This window comes from Panulirus ornatus, chromosome 55 (assembly GCF_036320965.1).
Source record: "Panulirus ornatus isolate Po-2019 chromosome 55, ASM3632096v1, whole genome shotgun sequence".
Taxonomy (NCBI): Eukaryota; Metazoa; Arthropoda; class Malacostraca; order Decapoda; family Palinuridae; genus Panulirus; species Panulirus ornatus.
Genome location: NC_092278.1, coordinates 36,556,016 through 36,581,529, shown reverse-complemented (window position 1 = coordinate 36,581,529; position 25,514 = coordinate 36,556,016).

Below are 25,514 nucleotides of genomic sequence, written 5' to 3'. Positions count from 1 at the left end.
TGGCTGAGCGGCACGGCCAGCTGAGTGTCATCTCATTAACGATATATATATATATATATATATATATATATATATATATATATATATATATATATATATATATATATATATATATATATATATATATATATATATACATATATATATATCCTAGCCTGAGCCACGTACCTATCTTATCGCCCAACCCGTATACATGGATGAACAGCTGGGTTGTCTGTGGACCAAGTGCCCGAACTAGGATTCGAACCCATGCACTCGACCCTGGGCGGGCCCGCGAATGGTCAGAAACGCTAACCGCTACACCACGCGATTCCATCAAGCGATCACGATGAACGTTTTAGGAACTGACGACTCCAGAAATGAGACGCGATTCCAAAAGTGTTGCCGTGACGATTCCTTCATTCCAGTCAACTGTATAATGCTTCCAGAAGGTTCTGGCGAGGTTTCCTTCCCTGGAACCTGGTATGTTCCAGAATATGAGGCTTCCAGAGGGTTCTGCCCGAGGTTTCCTTACCTGGAACCTGGCATCTTCTAGAAGGTTCTGCCGAGGCTTCCTTCCCTGGAACCTGATATCTTCCAGAATATGAAGCTTCCAGAAGGTTCTGGCGAGGTTTCCTTCCCTGGAACCTGATATCTTCCAGAATATGAAGCTTCCAGAAGGTTCTGCCGAGGTTTCCCTTCACTGGCATCAGCACAAAGACATCACACACATCTACTACTTCTGGAACGATCCAGCGACGCCTTTCTGGAACGTTTCGAGGACCATTCCTCCATTCATCCAGAACCAACTTGACCAGAAATGATGAATGATGATCCTGAAGAATATTCTGAAGAATATTCTGAAGAATATTCAGCTCACGATATTCCCCTCCCTTCCTCCTCCTCCTCCCTCCAATTGTTCATGCTTCTAGAACCTTCTGCAGACCATTACACACCCCCGCCCCACAAGTGTTAATGATTCTAGAAGGTTCTGCTGACGATTCCCTTCGCCCGGATCTAAGTTTATGGCTGGTGGCGGCCCTGGTGGCCATGATTAACTGGCCCGGGGACCCGAGGCAGCAGTTCACACGGGGCCAATTACAGACTCCATTTGTCTTCGTGGGGGGGGGGGGGGGGTCCCCCTACCACCACCCACCCCTCCCCCTCACCTCCCTGCACCTTAATATCTTAATATTAATATCTTCATTAATAATGATTAATAATAATAATAATAACAACAACAACAACAACAATAATAATAATAATAATAATAATAATAATAATAATAATAATTATGGTAATAAAATTCGATTTATCCATGGTTGGGTTTACTCATAACTTGGTCTATCCATGGCTGAGTTTACTCATAACTTGGTCTATCCATGGTTGGGTTTACTCATAACTTGGTCTATCCATGGTTGGGTTTACTCATAACTTGGTTTATCCATGGTTGGGTTTACTCATAACGTGGTCTATCCATGGTTGGGTTTACTCATAACTTGGTCTATCCATGGCTGAGTTTACTCATAACGTGGTCTATCCATGGCTGAGTTTACTCATAACTTGGTTTATCCATGGTTGGGTTTACTCATAACTTGGTCTATCCATGGTTGGGTTTACTCATAACGTGGTCTATCCATGGTTGGGTTTACTCATAACTTGGTCTATCCATGGTTGGGTTTACTCATAACGTGGTCTATCCATGGTTGGGTTTACTCATAACTTGGTTTATCCATGGTTGGGTTTACTCATAACTTGGTCTATCCATGGTTGGGTTTACTCATAACGTGGTCTATCCATGGCTGAGTTTACTCATAACTTGGTTTATCCATGGTTGGGTTTACTCATAACTTGGTCTATCCATGGTTGGGTTTACTCATAACTTGGTCTATCCATGGTTGGGTTTACTCATAACTTGGTTTATCCATGGTTGGGTTTACTCATAACGTGGTCTATCCATGGCTGAGTTTACTCATAACTTGGTCTATCCATGGTTGGGTTTACTCATAACTTGGTCTATCCATGGTTGGGTTTACTCATAACTTGGTCTATCCATGGTTGGGTTTACCATGATTATAAACCATCTATGACAAGGTTTACATACGAGTTCAAGGACACGGCTGAAGGTACGAAGGAACACTGCGTTCCATCGTTTAGAATGTACCACAAGGGTAGTGGTTCTACGTACCTATGTTCAGAATGTACCACAAGGGTAGTGGTTCTACGTACCTATGTTCAGAATGTACCACAAGGGTAGTGGTTCTACGTACCTATGTTCAGAATGTACCACAAGGGTAGTGGTTCCACGTACCTATGTTCAGAATGTACCACAAGGGTAGTGGTTCTACGTACCTATGTTCAGAATGTACCACAAGGGTAGTGGTTCTACGTACCTATGTTCAGAATGTACCACAAGGGTAGTGGTTCTACGTACCTATGTTCAAAATGTACCACAAGGGTAGTGGTTCCACGTACCTATGTTCAAAATGTACCACAAGGGTAGTGGTTCTACGTACCTATGTTCAGAATGTACCACAAGGGTAGTGGTTCCACGTACCTATGTTCAGAATGTACCACAAGGGTAGTGGTTCCACGTACCTATGTTCAGAATGTACCACAAGGGTAGTGGTTCCACGTACCTATGTTCAGAATGTACCACAAGGGTAGTGGTTCCACGTACCTATGTTCAGAATGTACCACAAGGGTAGTGGTTCCACGTACCTATGTTCAGAATGTACCACAAGGGTAGTGGTTCTACGTACCTATGTTCAGAATGTACCACAAGGGTAGTGGTTCCACGTACCTATGTTCAGAATGTACCACAAGGGTAGTGGTTCCACGTACCTATGTTCAAAATGCACCTGGGGCGTGGCTGAACAAAATAACGTGGAACTAAGAAAGAACCCGTAGTTCAAGGGCGTTCCACAAGGGACGTGGTTCCACGTTCCGTAGGTTCAGGCCGTACAACCACAAGGGAGAGGACGTGGCACACGTGACTCACGTGGTCCTACGCACGTGGTCGCGTTCAGCCAATCCAAACATTCCCTCATCACCGCTGGGAGCCGCTTCAACTCATATATATATATATATATATATATATATATATATATATATATATATATATATATATATATATATATATATATATATATATATATATATATTCATGTGTGTGTGTGTATGTGGGTAGGTTGGGCCATTCTTTCGTCTGTTTCCTTGCGCTACCTCGCAATAGGGTGCGTAAGACAAGGGAGCAAATGGGAACTTCAGTAAAGGGCGTAAATGGGGAGGTGATAACAAGTAGTGGTGATGTGAGAAGGAGATGGAATGAGTATTTTGAAGGTTTGTTGAATGTGTCTGATGACAGAGTGGCAGATATAGGATGTTTGGGTCGAGGTGGTGTGCAAAGTGAGAGGGTTAGGGAAAATGATTTGGTAAACAGAGAAGAGGTAGTAAAAGCTTTGCGGAAGATGAAAGCCGGCAAGGCAGCAGGTTTGGATGGTATTGCAGTGGAATTTATTAAAAAAGGGGGTGACTGTATTGTTGACTGGTTGGTAAGGTTATTTAATGTATGTATGACTCATGGTGAGGTGCCTGAGGATTGGCGGAATGCTTGCATAGTGCCATTGTACAAAGGCAAAGGGGATAAGAGTGAGTGCTCAAATTACAGAGGTATAAGTTTGTTGAGTATTCCTGGTAAATTATATGGGAGGGTATTGATTGAGAGGGTGAAGGCATGTACAGAGCATCAGATTGGGGAAGAGCAGTGTGGTTTCAGAAGTGGTAGAGGATGTGTGGATCAGGTGTTTGCTTTGAAGAATGTATGTGAGAAATACTTAGAAAAGCAAATGGATTTGTATGTAGCATTTATGGATCTGGAGAAGGCATATGATAGAGTTGATAGAGATGCTCTGTGGAAGGTATTAAGAATATATGGTGTGGGAGGCAAGTTGTTAGAAGCAGTGAAAAGTTTTTATCGAGGATGTAAGGCATGTGTACGTGTAGGAAGAGAGGAAAGTGATTGGTTCTCAGTGAATGTAGGTTTGCGGCAGGGGTGTGTGATGTCTCCATGGTTGTTTAATTTGTTTATGGATGGGGTTGTTAGGGAGGTAAATGCAAGAGTTTTGGAAAGAGGGGCAAGTATGAAGTCTGTTGGGGATGAGAGAGCTTGGGAAGTGAGTCAGTTGTTGTTCGCTGATGATACAGCGCTGGTGGCGGATTCATGTCAGAAACTGCAGAAGCTGGTGACGGAGTTTGGTAAAGTGTGTGGAAGAAGAAAGTTAAGAGTAAATGTCAATAAGAGCAAGGTTATTAGGTACAGTAGGGTTGAGGGTCAAGTCAATTGGGAGGTGAGTTTGAATGGTGAGAGGCTGGAGGAAGTGAAGTGTTTTAGATATCTGGGAGTGGATCTGTCAGCGGATGGAACCATGGAAGCGGAAGTGGATCATAGGGTGGGGGAGGGGGCGAAAATTTTGGGAGCCTTGAAAAATGTGTGGAAGTCGAGAACATTATCCCGGAAAGCAAAAATGGGTATGTTTGAAGGAATAGTGGTTCCAACAATGTTGTATGGTTGCGAGGCGTGGGCTGTGGATAGAGTTGTGCGCAGGAGGATGGATGTGCTGGAAATGAGATGTTTGAGGACAATGTGTGGTGTGAGGTGGTTTGATCGAGTAAGTAACGTAAGGGTAAGAGGGATGTGTGGAAATAAAAAGAGCGTGGTTGAGAGAGCAGAAGAGGGTGTTTTGAAGTGGTTTGGGCACATGGAGAGAATGAGTGAGGAAAGATTGACCAAGAGGATATATGTGTCGGAGGTGGAGGGAACGAGGAGAAGAGGGAGACCAAATTGGAGGTGGAAAGATGGAGTGAAAAGGATTTTGTGTGATCGGGGCCTGAACATGCAGGAGGGTGAAAGGAGGGCAAGGAATAGAGTGAATTGGAGCGATGTGGTATACAGGGGTTGACGTGCTGTCAGTGGATTGAATCAAGGCATGTGAAGCGTCTGGGGTAAACCATGGAAAGCTGTGTAGGTATGTATATTGCGTGTGTGGACGTGTGTATGTACATGTGTATGGGGGGGGTTGGGCCATTTCTTTCGTCTGTTTCCTTGCGCTACCTCGCAAACGCGGGAGACAGCGACAAAGTATAAAAAAAAAATATATATATATATATATATATATATATATATATATATATATATATATATATATATATATATATATATATATATCTATTTATTTTTTTTTTTATTATACTTTGTCGCTGTCTCCCGCGTTTGCGAGGTAGCGATATATATCTATATATCGTATGGGATATATATCTATATCTATATATATATATATATATATATATATATATATATATATATATATATATATATATATATATTTGTTTATGGATGGGGTTGTTAGGGAGGTAAATGCAAGAGTTTTGGAAAGAGGGGCAAGTATGAAGTCTGTTGGGGATGAGAGAGCTTGGGAAGTGAGTCAGTTGTTGTTAGCTGATGATACAGCGCTGGTGGCTGATTCATGTGAGAAACTGCAGAAGCTGGTGACTGAGTTTGGTAAAGTGTGTGAAAGAAGAAAGTTAAGAGTAAATGTGAATAAGAGCAATGTTATTAGGTACAGTAGGGTTGAGGGTCAAGTCAATTGGGAGGTGAGTTTGAATGGAGAAAAACTGCAGGAAGTGAAGTGTTTTAGATATCTGGGAGTGGATCTGGCAGCGGATGGAACCATGGAAGCGGAAGTGGATCATAGGGTGGGGGAGGGGGCGAAAATTCTGGGGGCCTTGAAGAATGTGTGGAAGTCGAGAACATTATCTCGGAAAGCAAAAATGGGTATGTTTGAAGGAATAGTGGCTCCAACAATGTTGTATGGTTGCGAGGCGTGGGCTATGGATAGAGTTGTGCGCAGGAGGATGGATGTGCTGGAAATGAGATGTTTGAGGACAATGTGTGGTGTGAGGTGGTTTGATCGAGTGAGTAACGTAAGGGTAAGAGAGATGTGTGGAAATAAAAAGAGCGTGGTTGAGAGAGCAGAAGAGGGTGTTTTGAAGTGGTTTGGGCACATGGAGAGAATGAGTGAGGAAAGATTGACCAAGAGGATATATGTGTCGGAGGTGGAGGGAACGAGGAGAAGAGGGAGACCAAATTGGAGGTGGAAAGATGGAGTGAAAAAGATTTTGTGTGATCGGGGCCTGAACATGCAGGAGGGTGAAAGGAGGGCAAGGAATAGAGTGAATTGGAGCGATGTGGTATACCGGGGTTGACGTGCTGTCAGTGGATTGAATCAAGGCATGTGAAGCGTCTGGGGTAAACCATGGAAAGCTGTGTAGGTATGTATATTTGCGTGTGTGGACGTATGTATATACATGTGTATGGGGGGGGGGGGGTTGGGCCATTTCTTTCGTCTGTTTCCTTGCGCTACCTCGCAAACGCGGGAGACAGCGACAAAGTATAAAAAAAAAAAAAAAAAAAATATATATATATATATATATATATATATATATATATATATATATATATATATATATATATATATATATATATATAAATATATATATATATCAATTTGACGCAGAGGATGTAATCCTCTCTTTTCATCTTTGTTTTAACATATGCAAAGCCGCGTGCTCGATCCACTGCCGGGAGGGAGGGAGAGAGGTAGGGAGGGAGGGAGGCAGGGAGAGAGGGAGGGAGGGAGAGAGGGAGGGAGGGATCACTGTGAGGTGCAGGTGGGGGAGAGTCGTGTACATATGTGTTCTATGTTATGGGAAGGAATTGGGGCAGTGGGTTCGGTTGGGAAGAGGAGGCGTGGTGGGTGGTGGTGCGTGGTGGGTCGGGACAGTCCGGTCGGGATATGTAGGTGGGATAGATGGGAGGGCTTATACGACCGACCGAGAATGGCTAGTGGGAAAAGAATTTTTTTTAATACTAAATACGAAACACTGCCACTACGTAAGGTCAGGGTGATGGATGTTTTCACCACACCACTGCTAACGATGAGGGTGGGTGGGTCATGTTAACTACCATCTCTCCCTCTTAAACGAGCCAATGGGTTCAAGACGTGATGGTGGTGACGTATGCCCAGGCAGAGGGAGGGAGGGAGGGAGAGAGGGAGAGAGGGAGGGAGGGAGAGAGGGAGAGAGGGAGAGAGGGAGGGAGGGAGGAAAAGGGTATCTCATTCACACTGAGTCTTGGGCGGGTGAGTCTTGTATTGATGGTCTTAATTTCCCTTTCTGCGGGTGATTCAAAGGCGAGTGAGTATATGATTCTGGAGCAGATGAAGGAATCTTGCATGGGCCATACTTCGGTCGCTGAGTCTTGAGGTGACGAATACGATGAATCTTGGGCAGGTGAGTCGTATCCTTCGCAGGGGACGATGAATCTTGGGCAGGTGAGTCTTTTCCTGGCAGGTGATGATGAATCACCACGAACAGGTGGATCTGGGTCAGACGAATCTCCAGGTGACGAAAAGGCTCTAAGAACACCTGTGCAGGTGGGTCCTGGCTGCAGAGATGACCCTTGGGGCAGGTGAGTTTTCCTGAGTGAGTGACTGACCTCCAGACGAATCAAACCCCCGTAGTAGATGAGTCATGAATGCGTGATGAGTCTCGTATGACTTGGACGTACATACTCCCCTTTTGAATTCCATGACATTAAACAGAAGCGTCTACTCCCCCTCACTCCCTCCCATTTTTCGTCTCACCTCCATCTATCTATGACCCATTTGTCACCCACACCTCCTCTCTCTCTATATATATAACTTCCCTCCCTCACCCCAGCGCCAACACGCACCCCCTTCTCCCACTCCAATCACCCCACGCCACTCCAAATCCACACCAACACACCTAGGGGCCCTAGCCTACACACTTCCAGACAGAGACCCCCCTTCCACCTCACCCTCTCCCTGATCTTATCTTTTTATCAGTGGTCGTCCCCCTCCCACACACAGAGCTTGTAATACCTGGTTAATTTCCTCAGCTGATGCACCAACGGCCGGCGTAATGGGGGCCTAAATGGGTGGCTTAATGGGGAGTATATCATAGCGCTAGAATCTTAATGGGGTCCGAGGCCCCTTCTGAATGTCAGTGAAAATTATCAATAAAGGGACTAAATAAAGGATTTTTTTTTTCTCATATCATTACGAGGACACCCGAGCCAATTTATCATTTATTTATTTTTTCATTATACAAAAGCAACTCCTTTTTTTTCAAGGGGGGGAATAACCCCATTCTTTTCTCCCTCCTCTTTCTAGGAACACCGGAAACCCATTAGTCTACTTTGGGCCTGGATATATTTTTTCCCCCTCCTCCCTCTGAGCCAGCCTATCCAGCTGGCACTGTGTCCCAGGACGCCAGCTGTCGGTTTCTCTTACACTTTCACCATCTGGGGGCCTAGCTTGGTGACGAGGGGAGTGGGGGGTGAGATGCTTGGTGAGGTGCGACCTGGTGAATACTGACGAAGAGGAGGAGGGGCGACCAGGTGTGGACTGACGAAGAGGAGGAGGGGCGACCAGGTGTGGACTGACGAAGAGGAGGGAGGGACAACCTGGTGTGGACTGACGAAGAGGAGGGAGGGACGACCTGGTGTGGACTGACGAAGAGGAGGAGGGGCGACCAGGTGTGGACTGACGAAGAGGAGGGAGGGACGACCTGGTGTGGACTGACGAAGAGGAGGGAGGGACGACCTGGTGTGGACTGACGAAGAGGAGGAGGGGCGACCAGGTGTGGACTGACGAAGAGGAGGAGGGGCGACCAGGTGTGGACTGACGAAGAGGAGGAGGGGCGACCCGGTGTGGACTGACGAAGAGGAGGGAGGGACGACCTGGTGTGGACTGACGAAGAAGAGGAAGGACCTGGTGAGAGAACTGACGAAGAGGAGGAACAAGGACGACCTGGTGATCAACTGACCTGACACCAAGAGACCTGGTGATCATCCACTGACCTGGTGACGAACAAAGCATTAACCCAGGGGGAAAGGATTAACCTACAGGGAGAATTAACCACACAAGGCATTGTTAACCTTGGAGCAGCGTTATCAACCTGGTATGGACGCCCTCAAGACCTCACCTTCACACTCAAGACTTACCCACACAGCCAGGACCAGTCGACCAGCCAACCGACCAACCGACTAGCCAGTGACTTACCCACCTAGTCGACCAGTCAACCAGGCAGCCGACCAGTCGACCAGCCAGCCGACTAGCCAGTGACTTACCCACGCAGCCGACCAGACTACCAGCCAGCCGACCAGTAAGCCGACCAGCAACACAGGTAGCAGTACCAATCAGTAGCAAGGAACACACACACACACACACACACACACACACACATGGCCCCAACGTGTCGCCCAAACCTTGTAGGTCTTTCCATCTGCATTTTCATCGCTGTTCCCGACACACACACACACACACACACACACGGAGTCACAAATGGGCAAATCCTCCGCCTATGATGTGCGGTAATTGGATTAACAGGCAGCCGTCGCAAATTCTAATTGGACGCATCCAGTTTTATGACGCAGGTCAATTTTCTTTCTTTTTTCTTACCTCCTCACCGTTCGAAATGAGCGCCCGGTGTGGGATCTGCTTTCTCTCCCTCGGTTCGTCGTCATTTGGCGAGGCATGAGAGGGTGTGTCTGTGTGTCAACTTGGTGACAACATCACTCACTCCTTCCTCATCAATACGTCACCTTCTCTATCGACTGGGAGAACAGTGTGGGTACAACACAGTGTTATAAGAAACGTTCGAAAACGAAGGGAGAAACGCGAAGCTAAACAAACGTTTCCATCCACTGAACGCTGAAATCATCACCAGGTGAAACACGCATGATATTTCCTTTTCCTCATGAAACGAAAAATTCTTAAAAAAAATATATCTCAGAATCTGTCAGCTTCAGGGATCAGATCTACAAACCCAAACGGAACTAAAAGATACAAATCACAAAAACAAAAAGCGTGTGTTTTTTCTCCCAGGTAGTAAATAAAAACACCCCTGGCTTTCACATACAGTCAGCGCGTATCTGTCAGGTGAGACAAGAGCGGGTAAAGAGAGGTCCAAAGCTTAGCGGCGTAAGGAAGGAAGCAGATAGTCACAACGACCTACTTACCATTAGAGATGACAGTGTGTGTGTGTACTCGCCTCCCTGTGTGGTATGGAGTGCGTGGAAAGGGCACCAGCATCCCCGTGTGGGGTGTGTGTGTGGGGGGGGGAGAAGCACCAGCCACTCTGTGTGGTGTGTGTGGGGGATGAGTGAGGGTGGGTGGGTCACCAGCCCCCCACATGATTAACGAGTTCGGCAAGTGGAAGAGTCGACCTCTTTTATCAGCGGGTGCAGTCGCTAACAACTTCCCCCCACCCTGGCACATCCCTCCCTCCCTCGTCTCTTGCCAGCCTGCCCTCCCACAGACACACGTCCCCCATCCACCCACTTCCCCTCCTATCTCTCCCATGCACACTCCCCTTCCCTCATCCTCCCCTTCCAGGTACACGCGCTCTCGGCCTGTGTTCTCCCTACCGTTACTCCTCTTCCATCCATGGCCATTACCTTCCTTCCCTCCTTTGCATATTCCTTCCACTCACCCCTCTTCCTCCTCGTCCTGACCCAGGTAAATACCTCGCGGACCTCCTCTCTACCCCGCGGCACCGGGCAAAGACGCCAAGCCATCAGTTCCCGGAGATGTAATGTCCCCCGTGTTTTCGTTATGGCTGTTCAGGGAGGAGGAACAGAGGGACCCACTCTCTGGCTTTATCTCCTGTCATCCTCCTTGGAAGGTGCACTGTGCCTGGCTCTTCCCTCCTCCAGCGCCTCTCCCCAACCCCCTCCCTTCCCGCCATCTCTCTCACAGGACGGCCACGCACACACACACACTCACCCCTCTGTGTCACCTTGTCTTGCATCCATGTCCTACACGCTCATTCCCTTCAGCTGTGACCCAACATATCTTTCTATTTAGCTCAATACATTCGAAAATAATTCCCTCTTTGCTCTGTGCCCTCAATAACCTTTCCCCTCTGCTACGTAGCCTCAGTAATATTATGGCACTAAGTATCTGGACTCTTGTCAGACGGTTTCGATAGCGTTTATCTAAAGAGGTTTCGAACCTGAATCAGTTTATGAGGATCCTCACCATCTTTCAAGGAGGAGGAAGGGCTCTGAGGGACGCTTTGGACTGACTGCCTCACGTGCCCGGTGTTGGAACGGTGTGAACAGAGGATCAAGTCATCTTCTCTTTGTAATGGTAGTGGCAGGTGGTGTGGGAGGCTCTCGCCAGTCACGGTGTTTCCTCTTAACCACCTCGCCTACGGCTTTTAGTCAGTGATGGAGAGGGAGCGACGTAGCAGTCAACCTGTTGCACTTTCACGGGTTGACGGAGGGTTTGAGAGAGAGAGAGAGAGAGAGAGAGAGAGAGAGAGAGAGAGAGAGAGAGAGAGAGAGAGAGAGAGAGAGAGAGAGAGAGTCATCAACCCCATGTCTGTCTCTATTCCATACCTCCACCTCCGCTGGATCGTGGAGAAAGTGGACGAGGGCCTTGTCAACTCCCTCTCTACTCGGCTGATGCACGGGGCGGGAGAGAGCATGAGGGAGGGAGGGAGGGGGTTTGTCGTGTTTACAACCCCCTTCATACAGCTGAGAGCCAGGGTGAAGGGGGAGGCTCGCTAGTCTATCCTTCCCTTGTCTACAACCCCTTTCACCTGGTTGGAGGAGGCGGAGGAGGAGGAGAGGCCCTGGCCAGCCCTATCTTTGCTTGTCTTGACCCCTCTTCTACCTCCCTCTGACCCGACGACGCTCAAGTGTGTGTGTGTGTGTGTGTGTGTGTGTGTGTGTGTGTGTGTGTGTGTGTGTGTGTGTGTGTGGCGGGGAGGGACGAGTGAGGAGGAGTGGGGTAGGAGGTGTCAGGAAGGCGGAGGGCAGGGGAGAAGAGGAGGGTCAGGGAAGGAGGGTAGAAGGGTAGGTAGGTAAGGAGAGCGGGTGGTGAGGGTGAGGGAGGCTGCCGCCCCAAGTGTGAGGATAAGTAATGGTCGGAGCAACTCGAGTGGGTGGCAGGATTTATGATGCAAGCAGATATCGTCACACATTCCTATCAGATGCTGGAGACTCGAGATGCGTACAGGTTGCTACAGTTTCGTGACGACCCAGTGTGTGTGTGTGTGTGTGTGTGTGTGTGTGTGTGTGTGTGTGTGTGTTAATCCTATTCAGGATGACCGTATGATTCGTGAGCCGCATGGTGGTACGACCCTCGAACGCGACAGTACGGACCACCACCTCCTCCAAACACAGCACGAGGGTACGACCCTCGAGCTTTGCCCTGGTCCTTCAAGGGTCACATCTAGTCAAGGGCCAGGCCCTCTCACACCCGAGGGTCGTACTGTTGCGCTAGAAAGAGTCGAATCATCGTGCTCAAGGGTCGTACCGTCGTACTCGAGTCGTACCGTCGTGTTCAAGGGCCCTAACGTCTTGCTTAAGGGTCTACCGTCGTGCTCAAGGGTCGCACCGTCGTGCTCAAGGGTCGTACCGTCGTGCTCAAGGGCCCTAACGTCTTGCTTAAGGGTCGTACCGTCGTACTCGAGTCGTACCGTCGTGCTCAAGGGCCCTAACGTCTTGCTTAAGGGTCGTACCGTCGTGCTCAAGGGTCGTACCGTCGTGCGCAAGGGCCCTAACGTGTTGCTTAAGGGTCGTGCCGTCGTGCTCAAGGGTCGTACCATCTCGTCACGTCTGCACCAAAAAACTACACCACTGAATCCCAGCGCCTCCCTCACGACAAATACATCTCGACACATAATGAATTTGAAAAAAAAAAACACTTTTTTCCTCCCCGATTTATATATATACATCACACTTCCCTCCACACCCCCTGTCTTCCGTAAGGCTATTGTGACACTCGGGACCTGGACAAGATAAATCCGACATGTCCCCCCAACATAAAAAACAAAAACAAAATACAAACAAGGGCGCTCTTACCTCCTATCACAGCTGGAATGTCGACCAATCCTCTTCTTGAGTCCAGGAAGGTACCGCACTCTGCAAAAGATCAAAACATTCAAATATGAAGCGCTGTAGATGAGAGTATCTTTGTCCAAACATGATAATCCATACATACGAAACACAGGAAAGAAGAAATATCCCATCAAAATAACGAGATGTGAGAGACTGATGTGGGGGGGAACATTATTATCATGTTAATACTAACAAGTTCTGAGACCACACCAACTTGTTCCCACTGCTTTGAGACCATCAAGGATGTCTCATAGCTGTACAGGCTGTAAATCCATCTACTTCGTGTCGATAAATCATTTACTCATCACTTAGGAAGACGTGACAACACTGAACTCAATCCCACGACTCAGTTCTTCGAAACGATTCAAATTGTTTCGTAGGGTGAGCGCTACGCGCTAGCCCAGCCCACCATTTTGAACGAGATCTCCTCGTAAATACACTTAAGTAAGTAATTAAGTTTGTAAGTTCGTCTCTGGTCCTCAGATGGATTCTTCGTTCGACCACCGAACTCCACAACACCAGACACCATTTCACCAGGTGTATTCACATACCCGTTCATCTTAGACACCAAAGGACATGATAAACAACAGATGCTGTTAACAGTAATCCAACACAACTACAGAGGACTTTTATAAAGTCTGTGCTATCAAACGTCTAGATTACGACACTGATTTAATGAGGCCAAAGTCAACAGAGCATCGAACCATCGTCCTCCTCCTCTTCTTCTTTCCCCCGCCCCACCACCCCATAAGGGTCGGGAGGGGGTCGACTACATGGGGAGCCGAAACGCCCTTAAACCTATGGTAATAACTGGTTCTCTTTATCATCCCCTCTACTTAGGTTTATCACCCCTCTCTAACCCTCCCCTCTTTCTCTTTCCCTCGGGGCTGAGAAACCTCCCCCTCCCTATCCCAGCATTATTAAGTCAGTAATAGGATCGTAATGCCAGTGGCGGAGCATCGTACGCTTATAATAAGTATCAAGGCACTTCCCCAACCCCTTATAAAAAAAAAAAGAGGATCTCCAACTCTGCGTTATTACCAAACACCAAAGGCCCGGGTCATACGCCGTCAGTCCGGAGCGTCGTACGGTAACAGCACATATTAACGTACCATGTAATCCACTCCGAGAGAAGGTCACTCAACTAAATATGTTACTTTATCTTTTAAGTTCGAGGCTCCAGTCACGGACAGAAGTCCATCCACATCAAGGCCTTAACTGAAATAGAGAGAGGACTGAGGGAAGAAAGAAGAAGAAAAGACAAGGGAAAGTACTAAACAGAGCCATCAGAGGTGTCGTGGATATATCATATTTACTCCCAATCATCGTACGCTGACAGCACATATTAACGTACTCCCACCACCTCACGTAAACCCCACGAAGTTATCATACGGCAACCGATTATCGACACAATGTCGTCCCTTCTCCTCGCCTCTCACTACGAGAGTCTCTCTCTCTCTCTCTCTCTCTCTCTCTCTCTCTCTCTCTCTCTCTCTCTCTCTCTCTCTCTCTCTCTCTCTCTCTCAAGCCTGCCCGGCTGTCTTAAACATTAGCATTTCATATCACCACAAAACAAACACGTCGGAGGAGAAGAGGAGAAGAGGAGGAGGAGGAGGAGGAGAGAAACGCTCTTTTGATGGTCTATATTCAGGAGGCGCCAACAACGAACCCTCTGAGAGACCTGCTTGCTGGCCGGGGCGAGGTGGAAGAAGACCAGATCAGACATACGGAACCCCGCTGTATTATAATGCGGTACTGTTAACACTGTGTTGCCCCGAACTCTCTATACATCTCTTCCCCGTAAGCAACGAGAGATACAGTCGTTTACACCTCTATAGCCCCCTCACATTAGGTCCATATTCCTTAAGATGTATCTGAAAGTTACAAGCCATGGGACCTGACGTACGATATTCAGACGTATGTCCGTGACGTATTCCTGTCCAATCAGCGTACACCGTAAACGTAGCGCAGACGGTTTGTGGGTCAAGCTGTCGTGCTCAACAGTCGTACCGTCGTGCTCAATAGTCGTACGACCCTTGAGCACGATGGTACGACCCTTGAGCACGACGGTACGACCCTTGAGCACGAAGGTAGGACCCGTGAGCACGACGGTACGACCCTTGAGCACGACGGTACGACCCTTGAGCACGACGATACGACCCTTGAGCACGACGGTACGACCCTTGAGCACGACGATACGACCCTTGAGCACGACGGTACGACCCTTGAGCACGACGATACAACCCTTGAGCACGATGGTGCGACCCTTGAGCACGAAGGTAGGACCCGTGAGCACGACGGTACGACCCTTGAGCACGATGGTACGACCCTTGAGCACGACGATACGACCCTTGAGCACGAAGGTAGGATCCTTGAGCACGACGATACGACCCTTGAGAACGATGGTACGACCCTTAAGCACGACGATACGACCCTTGAGCACGACGGTACGACCCTTGAGCACGACGGTGCGACCCTCAAGGACGACGATACGACCAATGACCACGACGGCACAAGCCTCAGGTACCGAGGGTACCACCCTCGACCACCACGTCAGGAACCAACGTGCCCAAAGGTCGTACCGCCGTGCTCAAAGGCCGTACCAACGTGCTCAAAGATCGTACCGCCTGCTCAAAGGCCGTACCAACTTGCCCAAAGGTCGTACCGCCGTGCTCAAAGGCCGTACCAACGTGCTCAAAGATCGTACCGCCGTGCTCAAAGGCCGTACCAACTTGCCCAAAGATCGTACCGCCGTGCTCAAAGGCCGTACCAACTTGCCCAAAGATCGTACCGCCGTGCTCAAAGACCGTACCAACTTGCCCAAAGATCGTACCGCCGTGCTCAAAGGCCGTACCAACGTGCCCAAAGATCGTACCGCCGTGCTATGGGGGCACAATACATTTTCTATCTAGTTAACATTTCACACACTGTCAACTGTACTGGTGAATTGATGAGTCGATAAATGTAATCGTGAAAAGATTGTCTAGTTACGTAAAGACAATAAACCCAACGATGTATTCCCTCTGGTATCTTTTGACACTGCAGTGTGGCGGCCATTCCCCCCCTCACAAAAATTTAATCCCCCCCCCCGTGAGAGAGAGAGAGAGAGAGAGAGAGAGAGAGAGAGAGAGAGAGAGAGAGAGAGAGAGAGAGAGAGAGAGACATTTTTTGCCCAGAAAACTAGACCCTTTCTTTCTGAGGCGATTTTCTTTTTTGAATAATAATGTGAGTTATAATATCCTTGAGAGGTTTCTTCACAGAAATTATAATTCATCTCCACGCTCATACATGGGCCCTTGTGAAAATTTGCCCGTGGTGAAAATTCCTATAAAGGGCGCAAATGGGGAGGTGATAATAAGTAGTGGTGATGTGAGAAGGAGATGGAGTGAGTATTTTGAAGGTTTGTTGAATGTGTTTGATGATAGAGTGGCAGATATAGGGTGTTTTGGTCGAAGTGGTGTGCAAAGTGAGAGGGTTAGGGAAAATGATTTGGTAAACAGAGAAGAGGTAGTAAAAGCTTTGCGGAAGATGAAAGCCGGCAAGGCAGCAGGTTTGGATGGTATTGCAGTGGAATTTATTAAAAAAGGGGGTGACTGTATTGTTGACTGGTTGGTAAGGTTATTTAATGTATGTATGACTCATGGTGAGGTGCCTGAGGATTGGCGGAATGCGTGCATAGTGCCATTGTACAAAGGCAAAGGGGATAAGAGTGAGTGCTCAAATTACAGAGGTATAAGTTTGTTGAGTATTCCTGGTAAATTATATGGGAGGATATTGATTGAGAGGGTGAAGGCATGTACAGAGCATCAGATTGGGGAAGAGCAGTGTGGTTTCAGAAGTGGTAGAGGATGTGTGGATCAGGTGTTTGCTTTGAAGAATGTATGTGAGAAATACTTAGAAAAGCAAATGGATTTGTATGTAGCATTTATGGATCTGGAGAAGGCATATGATAATCAGAGTTGATAGAGATGCTCTGTGGAAGGTATTAAGAATATATAGTGTGGGAGGCAAGTTGTTAGAAGCAGTGAAAAGTTTTTATCGAGGATGTAAGGCATGTGTACGTGTAGGAAGAGAGGAAAGTGATTGGTTCTCAGTGAATGTAGGTTTGCGGCAGGGGTGTGTGATGTCTCCATGGTTGTTTAATTTGTTTATGGATGGGGTTGTTAGGGAGGTGAATGCAAGAGTTTTGGAAAGAGGGGCAAGTATGAAGTCTGTTGGGGATGAGAGAGCTTGGGAAGTGAGTCAGTTGTTGTTCGCTGATGATACAGCGCTGGTGCCTGATTCATGTGAGAAACTGCAGAAGCTGGTGACTGAGTTTGGTAAAGTGTGTGAAAGAAGAAAGTTAAGAGTAAATGTGAATAAGAGCAAGGTTATTAGGTACAGTAGGGTTGAGGGTCTCAAGTCAATTGGGAGGTGAGTTTGAATGGAGAAAAACTGGAGGAAGTGAAGTGTTTTAGATATCTGGGAGTGGATCTGGCAGCGGATGGAACCATGGAAGCGGAAGTGGATCATAGGGTGGGGGAGGGGGCGAAAATTCTGGGAGCCTTGAAGAATGTGTGGAAGTCGAGAACATTATCTCGGAAAGCAAAAATGGGTATGTTTGAAGGAATAGTGGTTCCAACAATGTTGTATGGTTGCGAGGCGTGGGCTATGGATAGAGTTGTGCGCAGGAGGATGGATGTGCTGGAAATGAGATGTTTGAGGACAATGTGTGGTGTGAGGTGGTTTGATCGAGTGAGTAACGTAAGGGTAAGAGAGATGTGTGGAAATAAAAAGAGCGTGGTTGAGAGAGCAGAAGAGGGTGTTTTGAAATGGTTCGGGCACATGGAGAGAATGAGTGAGGAAAGATTGACCAAGAGAATATATGTGTCGGAGGCGGAGGGAACGAGGAGAAGAGGGAGACCAAATTGGAGGTGGAAAGATGAAGTGAAAAAGATTTTGTGTGATCGGGGCCTGGACATGCAGGAGGGTGAAAGGAGGGCAAGGAATAGAGTGAATTGGAGCGATGTGGTATACCGGGGTTGACGTGCTGTCAGTGGATTGAATCAAGGCATGTGAAGCGTCTGGGGTAAACCATGGAAAGCTGTGTAGGTATGTATATTTGCGTGTGTGGACGTATGTATATACATGTGTATGGGGGTGGGTTGGGCCATTTTCTTTCGTCTGTTTCCTTGCGCTACCTCGCAAACGCGGGAGACAGCGACAAAGCAAAAAAAAAAAAGAAAAAAAAAAAAAAAAAAAATATATATATATAAGGTTATTTAATGTATGTATGACTCATGGTGAGGTGCCTGAGGATTGGCGGAATGCGTGCATAGTGCCATTGTACAAAGGCAAAGGGGATAAGAGTGAGTGCTCAAATTACAGAGGTATAAGTTTGTTGAGTATTCCTGGTAAACTATATGGGAGGGTATTGATTGAGAGGGTGAAGGCATGTACAGAGCATCAGATTGGGGAAGAGCAGTGCGGTTTCAGAAGTGGTAGAGGATGTGTGGATCAGGTGTTTGCTTTGAAGAATGTATGTGAGAAATACTTAGAAAAGCAAATGGATTTGTATGTAGCATTTATGGATCTGGAGAAGGCATATGATAGAGTTGATAGAGATGCTCTGTGGAAGGTATTAAGAATATATGGTGTGGGAGGCAAGTTGTTAGAAGCAGTGAAAAGTTTTTATCGAGGATGTAAGGCATGTGTACGTGTAGGAAGAGAGGAAAGTGATTGGTTCTCAGTGAATGTAGGTTTGCGGCAGGGGTGTGTGATGTCTCCATGGTTGTTTAATTTGTTTATGGATGGGGTTGTTAGGGAGGTAAATGCAAGAGTCCTGGAAAGAGGGGCAAGTATGAAGTCTGTTGGGGATGAGAGAGCTTGGGAAGTGAGTCAGTTGTTGTTCGCTGATGATACAGCGCTGGTGGCTGATTCATGTGAGAAACTGCAGAAGCTGGTGACTGAGTTTGGTAAAGTGTGTGGAAGAAGAAAGTTAAGAGTAAATGTGAATAAGAGCAAGGTTATTAGGTGCAGTAGGGTTGAGGGTCAAGTCAATTGGGAGGTGAGTTTGAATGGAGAAAAACTGGAGGAAGTGAAGTGTTTTAGATATCTGGGAGTGGATCTGTCAGCGGATGGAACCATGGAAGCGGAAGTGGATCATAGGGTGGGGGAGGGGGCGAAAATTCTGGGAGCCTTGAAGAATGTGTGGAAGTCGAGAACATTATCTCGGAAAGCAAAAATGGGTATGTTTGAAGGAATAGTGGTTCCAACAATGTTGTATGGTTGCGAGGCGTGGGCTATGGATGGAGTTGTGCGCAGGAGGATGGATGTGCTGGAAATGAGATGTTTGAGGACAAGTGTGGTGTGAGGTGGTTTGATCGAGTAAGTAACGTAAGGGTAAGAGAGATGTGTGGAAATAAAAAGAGCGTGGTTGAGAGAGCAGAAGAGGGTGTTTTGAAATGGCTCGGGCACATGGAGAGAATGAGTGAGGAAAGATTGACCAAGAGGATATATGTGTCGGAGGCGGAGGGAACGAGGAGAAGAGGGAGAGCCAAATTGGAGGTGGAAAGATGGAGTGAAAAAGATTTTGTGTGATCGGGGCCTGACATGCAGGAGGGTGAAAGGAGGGCAAGGAATAGAGTGAATTGGAGCGATGTGGTATACCGGGGTTGACGTGCTGTCAGTGGATTGAATCAAGGCATGTGAAGCGTCTGGGGTAAACCATGGAAAGCTGTGTAGGTATGTATATTTGCGTGTGTGGACGTATGTATATACATGTGTATGGGGGTGGGTTGGGCCATTTCTTTCGTCTGTTTCCTTGCGCTACCTCGCAAACGCGGGAGACAGCGGCAAAAAGAAAAAAAAAAAAAATATATATATATATATATATATATATATATATATATATATATATATATATATATATATATAATGAGAAGAAGAAAATGCTTTTGTACAGGCTCAGCGTTCTTGTAGGACAGACACACTTAGAAAAAAAAAAGAAATTCAGATAACTCGGAATTAATACCATATCGCTCCTACCTGTCGTAATATTTCATTATCAATTTATCGTTATCTAAATGTATCAATATCGAACACATATCAGTAACAGCATTTGTGAATGGGTAGGCGGGGGCCAGCACTCGAGAGGGCCCAGTAAACACACACATACACTTCAGTGCGAAGGAGTTGAATAAATTGGCTCCCCTTGCTTATAATACCAACCAGAAACCACTCTAATGAATCACAAAGATGTAAACAAGGCCATGTGGACTAGGGCGGGTGAAGAAGGCCCACCAAACAGAACTGTACACTAGGGACAGGGAGGGAGGAAGGTAGAACTAAACTCGTACGTCAGGGGTAATTATCATCACTCAGCCAGCCAGGCATCACCACCCAACCGTCGAGCTTAGCGTGTCGCCTGGCAACGGCGCTTGGGTGTCGCCTAGCAACGGCTATGACCACGGGCGCTGTTATGTTTTACAGTACGGATGTTTTACTGAGTTAGGCGGATGGTTTCTCGTATTTATCTATTTTTTTTTTTTTACGGTGTGGCTTTATGAATCTCCTTCCTTCCTTCTCACGAAGCAAAGGTCGCTACACCGGCTATCGTACGAATGAGACTTAGGTTTGCGTATAAATATTTGCAACGATTTTACTTTCCAATATGTATGTATATATATATATATATATATATCCCTGGGGATATGGGAGAAAGAGTACTTCCCACGTATTCCCTGCGTGTCGTAGAAGGCGACTAAAAGGGAAGGGAGCGGGGGGCTGGAAATCCTCCCCTCTCGTTTTTTTTTTTTTTTTTTAATTTTCTAAAAGAGGGAACAGAGAAGGGGGCCAGGTGAGGATGTTCTCTCAAAGATCCAGTCCTCTGTTTTTAACGCTAACTCACTAACGCGGGAAATGGTGAACAGTATGAACGAATAGTGGTTCCAACAATGTTATATGGTTACGAGGCGTGGACTATGGATAGTGTTGTGCGCAGGAGGGTGGATGTGCTGGAAATGAGATGTCTGAGGACAATATGTGGTGTGAGGTGATTTGATCGAGTAAGTAATGTAAGGGTAGGAGAGATGTGTGGTAATAAAAAGAGTGTGGTTGAGAGAACAGAAGAGGGTGTTTTGAAATGGTTTGGTCACATGGAGAGAATGAGTGAGGAAAGATTGACCAAGAGGATATATGTGTCAGAGGTGGAGGAAACGAGGAGAAGTGGGAGACCAAATTGGAGGTGGAAAGAAGGAGTGAAAAAGATTTTGAGTGTTCGGGGCCTGAACATGCAGGAGGGTGAAAGGCGTGCAAGGAATACGGTGAATTGGAACGATGTGGTATACCGGGGTCGACGTGCTGTCAATGGATTGAACCAGGGCACGTGAAGCGTCTGGGGAAAACCATGGAAAGTTGTGTGGGGCCTGGATGTGGAAAGGGAGCTGTGGTTTCGGTGCATTATTACATGACAGCTAGAGATTGAGTGTGAACGAATGTGGCCTTTGTTGTCTTTTCCTAGCGCTATCTCGCACACATGAGGGGGGAGGGGGTTGTTATTTCATGTGTGGCGAGGTGGCGATGGGAATGAATAAAGGCAGACAATATGAATTATGTACATGTGTATATATGTATATGTCTGTGTGTGTATATATATGTATACGTTGAGATGTATAGGTATGTATATTTGCGTGTGTGGACGTGTATGTATATACATATGTATGTGGGTGGGTTGGGCTGTTCTTTCGTCTGTTTCCATGCGCTACCTCGCTAACGCGGGAGACAGCGACAAAGTATAATAAATAAATAAATATAATCACAACAATAATAATGACAATAATAATAATAATAATAATAATAATAATAATAATAATAATAATAATGATAATAATAATAATGATAATAAAAATAACAATAATAATAATAATAATAATAATAATAATAATAATAATAATAATAACAATAATAATAATGATTCATAATTACCCCACGACCAATTTGCATACATCACCCCTGGTGTCACACAGGACCCTTCAAAAGGCTCCTCCTGCAATACTTTCAGCAGCAGGGCAATGTGGACGACTTCGGAGTGAGAAGTTCTTGGATGAGACTGTCCTCCAGATGACACAGCTTCGCTAAAGATTATTTTACACTCGCGGTGTAACCTCGAGCTGGCGGAGTCCGGAAACACCTTCCTCAGTTCCCCACACCACTAACACCTTCTTCCTCAGTTCCTCACACCACTAATACCTTCTTCCTCAGTTCCTCACACCACTAACACCTTCTTCCTCAGTTCCCCACACCACTAACACCTTCTTCCTCAGTTCTCCACACCACTAACACCTTCTTCCTCAGTTCCCCACACCACTAACACCTTCTTCCTCAGTTCTCCACACCACTAACACCTTCTTCCTCAGTTCCTCACACCACTAACACCTTCTTCCTCAGTTCTCCACACCACTAACACCTTCTTCCTCAGTTCCCCACACCACTAACACCTTCTTCCTCAGTTCTCCACACCACTAACACCTTCTTCCTCAGTTCCTCACACCACTAACACCTTCTTCCTCAGTTCCCCACACCACTAACACCTTCTTCCTCAGTTCCCCACACCACTAACACCTTCTTCCTCAGTTCCTCACACCACTAACACCTTCTTCCTCAGTTCCTCACACCACTAACACCTTCTTCCTCAGTTCCTCACACCACTAACACCTTCTTCCTCAGTTCCCCACACCACTAACACCTTCTTCCTCAGTTCCTCACACCACTAACACCTTCTTCCTCAGTTCCCCACACCACTAACACCTTCTTCCTCAGTTCCCCACCCCACTGTATCTATACTGATTCACGTGAAGACGTCAGAGATAACATCACTCGTGTGGAGTGTTGATATGTTGGGCATATGGCCTGAACATCCCCTTCCCCATCATCTCCTCCTTACTGACTATGTAACTCTGTAACGCCGAATAACGAGTTACTGTCGTCATTGTCATCATCATCTGTAACATCTGCAGGTCAACTATATTTTTCGAGTTTATTTTGAGACTCTACAAGTGCCATATGTAAAAAGAAGGTATTAATAATAACAATATTGAAATAAACAGGATTCAGGTAGAATATAAATGGAGGGGAACAGTCGGAATAACTGGGGAAACACACGAACGCAGGAGAGAATAAATAAAATAAAGAGGAATGCGTACATCAATGACGCACAGTTCCCCACTCCCTCAGTCCAAAGCACGCATCCACCTGCAGGAATCAGATGCTCCTGGCATCTATATCAGCAGCTGTCGTCCGCTGCCTTCGTACCTCGCCTCGATAACCCCCACCACTGCCATTGATAACGAACCCCATCCCCTGCTGAGCGGCGGGTCGTCAACCTGATCTAATTAAAAGACACAGAGAGAGAGAGAGACACACACACACACACACGCAAACACAGACGGCATTGTGTGAGGGACGGCGTCGCCCCTGCCAGGAGGAGGAGGAGGAGGGTGGGCGACGGAGGGACGGCTGGGTACGAAAGCATCAGGCCCTCTCATCCTGAGGCAATGTCAACACGAGCGGCTACAGTTTCCCCATGAAGCTAGGGACGTGTGAGCCCACACGAGCCAACTGAACGACGCACGACACAGGCGACAAATCCCCCACACTAGATCCTCCGGCCAATCCCCTCCCTTCCTCCTCCTCTCCTGTCCTGGAAATCGAGTAATATGGCATGGAATGCTAAATGCAGCCTGGATGGTGATTAGTATAATACCCTGTGTGTGTGTGTGTGTGTGTGTGTGTGTGTGTGTGTGTGTGTGTGTGTGTGTGTGTGTGTTGGGGGGGGAATATAATCACAGAGTTGATGAGATGTACAGAAAAAGAATCATACGAAATGTCTGAGTTCCAGTGTTGGTTTACACAAAACAATCGAACACGAATCCAATGTTAATCCCTGACTGCGCTCAAAATGTTTTTTCCCCCTAGAGCTTTTAAAAGGAATTTATAGTTTATCGATAAAAAAAATATTCTAACGGTGATTATATCCCAGTAATGAGCGATTTCTATTTAAGCACCTGGGGCAGACAGTGCTATGGCGGAATTAACATGTTTTAAAGCTTACTAGACGATAAAATCCCCACCGATTCTAAAACCTAAATACAAAATACGTAACAGCAAGATCCCGAAGAAAGATCAATAGAGAAAATACATTAAAAAAAAAAGGGGGTAAAAAGACACAAATAACTGAAGGTAATTTAAACTCAGACGTAAATAACGTATAACGTAAGAGTGCCAATTTTGCGAACAGAAACAATATCGCAAGACAGACGGGTCTACGTGGCGAGGTGTGAGGGGGGGATGGTGGTCAGAGCCACACGATAATGGTGAGGAAGGACGTCATGTGTGACCTCCTCCTCCTCCTCCTCCTGCAGGTAGAGTGGCGAGAAGTCAATCTTTAAGTGAGTTATAAACTCCGCAGGGAAAGACGAAGGGATGGAGGGGAGAACACCCGGGCTGGCTGTGGGACAAGGAAGACGACCAGAATATGCCCTCCCGATCACCACCAGTGCCCAGCTTCTGTGTCACTCAGTGTGTTGGCATGATCATCAACTGAAACGCTTTGCACAGAGTGACGTACGTGGTGACGGCGACAGCGGAGTCTGTGGACCGTCTCCCAGTGATGAGGACTATGATATGGTGCCATTAGAGGGGGGGAGGAAAAGGGGTGAGCCAGGACGTGTACGTGAAGCAGTAAAGGAGAAACGATGGAATGGTCCGACGACTGGGTCGCTCTGGCGGTGGGTCGGGGTGAGCCCTGGTTGCAGTGCAGAGGGAGTGGGATGCGACGCTGGCGGAGGGGAGCCGCTGCTTCGTCTTGCTCCTCGCGTTGACTCCATGAGGCGAAAAACAGCGAACAAGAATAACAAAAACAACAACAACAACAACAACAACAACAACAACAACAACAATAATAATAATAATAATAACACTTATAATAATAATGATAAATTTAACATCAGGCCCTCTACAGAAATAAGTGTAAGTAAAAACAGGATAATTACTGATACATTTAAACGACCAGCAGATGGCCTTGCCTCGGAGCCCACACCAGCTGCCGTCAAGGAAGAGGGGGGCGCTGGACTGTATCAGCGTGACAGCCACCTGCCTTCCTTCCTTCCCTCACCACAACACCACCACAACACCACCACAACACCCACCACTTAACGAGACGCCCGGGAGGATCGCTAACGAAGCAAACGACTATACCTTCTCCAAAAATACACTTACGTAAATCAGAAAAAAAAATCGAAGTACTTTTGTACATATCTTGAAATGATTTAGAGAGTAAAGATGAATAGAATTACTTTGAAAGTTTCTAACCGCAGGAATAAATTGCGAAAAGCTTTAAGGTATTTGCTGGTGATGCTGATTGAGAAACGCTGATTAGGGACCTCTCTCTCTCTCTCTCTCTCTATCTCTCTCTCTATCTCTCTCTCTCTCTCTCTCTCTCTCTCTCTCTCTCTCTCTCTCTAACCCCCCACCCCCACAGCCATTAGTGACTGACCACGTAGGTACC